The 4,458-nt window shown below is 41.1% G+C and overlaps 1 pseudogene across 1 annotated transcript; it reads left to right on the forward strand.

The window, feature by feature from the left end:
• The first annotated feature begins 3,480 nt into the window (after positions 1–3,480).
• Positions 3,481–4,253, forward strand: LOC308241305 (eukaryotic translation initiation factor 3 subunit K-like; annotated as a pseudogene). Its single transcript has 2 exons — positions 3,481–3,493; positions 3,580–4,253. The product of its transcript is annotated as a eukaryotic translation initiation factor 3 subunit K-like (transcript).
• Positions 4,254–4,458: the final 205 nt, after the last annotated feature.

Genomic DNA, 4,458 nt, shown 5'->3' on the forward strand with positions numbered 1-4,458 from the left:
TCCATAGCTAGTAGGTGGAGGGCAGAGAGTCTGGATACAGATGTTTTGTAGATTTGGAGCTAGGAAGATGAGGAATTCGGTCTGATATCTGTATTTTTCCCAATGAATTATGAGGCATTTGCCAAGATTGGTGGGGAGAAGAAGAGAATATAGGAGATTTGGGGAAGAAAATAGAAGACATGTATGAAGTGAACATCTGAAAGCATTAATAGGGGTTTTGAACTGTGCTGTGGGCCCAACTGAGATTTGTGTTGGTTTTAAAGTTAAAACAGCCAACATGGTTGGTTATATGTTTTTCTATAAACATATGAAATCTTTGGGAGATCTGGTCCAGGCCTGGAGTATTGTAACAGTGAGTTTAATGGTGTTAGGGGAGTTTACTAGGGAAATGTTACAGTGGGGAGACATAGAATGTTTGCCTATGATTATAATTACAGACTATGGTAATCTGTATATCATAACACAAGAAAGTGATGAATGGTGAAAAAGGCAATTGGGCCAATGGATCAAAGATCTCTATGAGATCAAAGACATTGCAGGGAGAGTACTTAAGTGGAAATCTTCAGGGGAGCTATTAACACATAATGTTGTTCATGCCCCACCACCAAAAGTGCTGATTCAGTTGGTTTTGCATGGAGCCTCAGCGTCAGTGTTTTAATAGAGCTTTGTAGGTGATTATAGATGCAACTCACTATAAAACCCACGATGTAACAGCAGATGGACAATCAATTCACACTTGAGGACCAGTGATTATCTAGGAGCAGGGCCACGGAACAACTGATGTTTATATGGTGGCCTGGGAGTGACCTGGGAATGAGCAAGGGTTTCTTCCTTCCCTGATCAAACAGTGTTCAAAAAGGTAATCTGAATGTAACTATAGTAAATATTAACTGGGACCATAATTCCAACTGTTTACAGAAGGACATTTCCATTGCTACGAACATTGCTGTGGTGTGGCAGTCTGGGAAAGGGAAGGACAAGCTCAGCAGCATGGCAAGGCTCTGTGAGGGCCCTCTCAAAGCTCACAAGTCCTGGGTCATTCATGGGGCCTCTCTCCTCTGTGTGGAGGAATACACATCACCCTTGTGTGTATATGATCAAAAGTAATCAAAGAAAACCTTAGCAAAGCAACCCAAAGTGCAAATTCCCTATCATCCTCCTCCATTTATTCTACAGATTAAAAACATGAGCAAGTGTCACATATTGGCTTAATGAGATAAAATTAATTTTTTTAAAATTTTCTTTTAAAAAATTTTTATTGATTTTTTTACAGAGAGAAAGGGAGAAGGATAGAGAGTTGGAAACATCGATCAGCTGCCTCCTGCACACCCCGCACTGGGGATGTGCCCGCAACCAAGGTACATGCTTTTGACCGGAATCGAACCTGGGACCCTCCAGTCCGCAGGTCGATGCTCTATCCACTGAGCAAAACCGGCTAGGGCAAAATGAATTTTCTTTATGTTAATCAACAAAAATATTATTACAGAATAATTTCAGAAGTCCTTTAAATAACAAAGTATGTTTGTGATACATAACACTCGATCGTAGTCTTGCTGAATTCTGCACCTAGGCGCAGTCAGAGTCACCCAGGAGCCAGCAGAAGGTTAGCTTCATGTGAGGTCATATCTGGATGGGCCTTTCTGCACTGGCTCCCTCTAGGCACAGGGAACAGGTAATCTCCCAGGCTATAAAGTCAACTTTGGGCCTCTTACCTGCCTGGCCACAAAGTAACCAAGTGGCAGAAAGCAGATGTAAAATCAAAGAGGAATCAGAAAAAAGCCATGTAGTGTTCAGCCATGACTTGGTCCGAGCGTTATGAGCACCAAGAAGAGTCGAATGTGGCTGCAAAACTTACAGAACTTTCTCAGACAGAGCTTTCGTTGCTTACTCCCTCCACTGCACAGGCAGCAGAGAAGCAGCAGTTTAAAAAAAAAAGCATAAACATTTTAAAAGAAAATAAAATTCAAGGCTTTTAAAATGTCAAAGGATGCTTTCTGCTGGTTTGAATCTAAAATGGAATTTATCAATAAGAGATGAAAATGATCAAACAGTGTCCAAAAGAGTAAGTTAAAGGGTAAATTTGAATGTAACTACAGTAAATATTCACTTGGGACGATAACCCTAACTGTTAACATGACTACATTTCCATTGTTACAAACATTTGGTTTAACTTAATCCCCAGCATATATTACTGCCAAAAGGAATCTCATTGACAAGAGCTAATGCATTGGTTACTCTTAAAACTATCCCCTTTTAACTGTTGACTTACTGGTAGTGTTGGTCATGGAAATGACTATTTTTATTACCATTGTCATCAATCTCAGTGAAGTTCAGCGATATTTGCTTGTAGTCACTATAGTTTATTCCTTTGCTGGTTAGAATCCACATGTGTGAACAAGAGCTCAGAGGTTCGGGTGATGCTACATTTCTATCGGATGACAGCGTGACTGCGATTGGATCTGTTGAAAATGTTTGGCTGAGCTTCCAATCCAGATTCTTTCGACTAAAGCCAACAGGCAAGAAGAAGCAGAAACAAAATACATGGTGAACTCATTAAAAATGTTTTTTTGTAGGATCAACCTTGCTTGGAAATACTGAGGGTTGGGTAGTGGGTAGGGGCTCTCCAACACTTCCCTCCAGCTTCTCAGACACTCCCCAGACTCAGACTGGCAAACACCTCTCAACATCTCAGAACACAAAGGAAAAGAGCATCACCAGACTAGCATTTCAGTGAAATAATGTAATAGCATGGAAAGAACTCTGGCCAAAAAGTGATTCAGAAAATGAAGGTTGAGCCCCAGTTCAGTCATCAAATAGAAAAGTCATCTTGGCTAAGTCCTTTACTTTTTGGGCCTCAGTTTCCTAACCTGCAAAGTGAGAGAGGTCTAGAGTATCAGCGGTTTGCAAATAGCACTGCTCTGGACCTTTCAGGAAAATAGCAGAGGAGGGACCCTACCAAATATATTGTTTGTTTTAGGTAATGGGGCTTTCTTTGAAGAAAGATTTCTACCATCAAACATTTTTACAAACTACTAGATTAGATGTTCTGTAAAGTCTCTTTAAGAACGAATACTTTGAATTTACAGCAGAGGTTTCCAAATTTTTTTTGGTCATGCATACTATTCAGTATTTTTTTCATGTATTTCCAGAATGCTCATAAATTACATATGTGTATTATTGTGAACTCTTTTAAACCTCCCCCCAAAGTAGAAATGCCAAAAGGGAGATGAAAATAAAAATTTTAAAGTAAACCATAAATTTGCTTTTTAACAGCGAAAGCCTTTTATTATCAATAATACATTTATTATGTCTGGTCATTGTTTTTAACATTACTGAATGGTACTTGTTAATGTTCTACTAGTACAGTAGAGCTCATGATAATCTTCAGTATTAATAGTACTATCTGTCAGGATCTATGAACAAGAATTAAATAAACAGTCTATGGCTGTAGGATTTTCTGAATGATTCAAAGATCACAACATGTTGGAAGATGGTAAATTCAGTGCTCTTAATTCCAGACAAAATAATCCATTCTGGCTAGTTTAAGCAGACACTAGGCCAGATCACTTCCTTTTCTAGTCCTCGAGGACCCCGCACCTGCCGGTACTTCTGCTCCATCCCTCGCGTGGAAAGCGACAGCAGTCACAGCAGAGTTTGAGCAGATGAGAGTGAACGTGGACAAGTTGCTCAAGGACACAGTTCTGAGAACCTGGCCTCCTTGGAGCACTATGTAGAGACACAGACCAAGGAGAATGCCTATGATCTGGAAGCCAGCCTGGTTGTCCTGAAGTGGTAGCAGTTCTATCCAGTCTTCTTTCAGGCCATGATCACCGCCCAGATCCTGCTAAAGGCTCTCACCACGCGGCCTGCCTCACAGTAACTTCACGATTGACCAGGCCCATCAAGAAGAATGGCCCAGATTTTGTACCTCTGAGAACTGCCACTTCCAGGCCTTCTGGCAAGCCCTGGATGAAAACATGTAACTTTTGGAAGATATAACTGGTTTTGAAGATTCTGCCCAGAAATTTATCTAATTTATCTGCCATGTTGTGGATATTACTTATCAGCACATCATCGTTGGCTGCTGGTGGAGATGCTTGGAGACCTGACCCGGACAGTCAGCTAAAATAGAGGTGTGGTGAGCAAGTAAGCTGGAGGGCTGATGAATGGGGCTGGATCTTCATGTGTAGCCCAAGAACATCATGGAGAAGATGGACTTTGACAGTGTGCTCAGCATCATGGCCTCCTCCTAGTAACTTTGCAGGTGTTTAATAAAGATCTGTTGCCTTAAAAAAAAAAGTAGGCCCTTTACAGATCTCTGGGAGAACCAGAGACCCAGGCTTGGAAGTTTTACATAACAACTAGGAGAAATGCCCTCCCATTGCACAGGACCGATCTAGCAAAACATGGTGGCTGTGCCTGCCTGCTTTTCAACATGATGCTTGGGACTGGATGCCA

The sequence above is a fragment of the Plecotus auritus genome, assembly GCF_963455305.1.
Source record: "Plecotus auritus genome assembly, chromosome: 2".
NCBI classification, from domain to species: Eukaryota; Metazoa; Chordata; class Mammalia; order Chiroptera; family Vespertilionidae; genus Plecotus; species Plecotus auritus.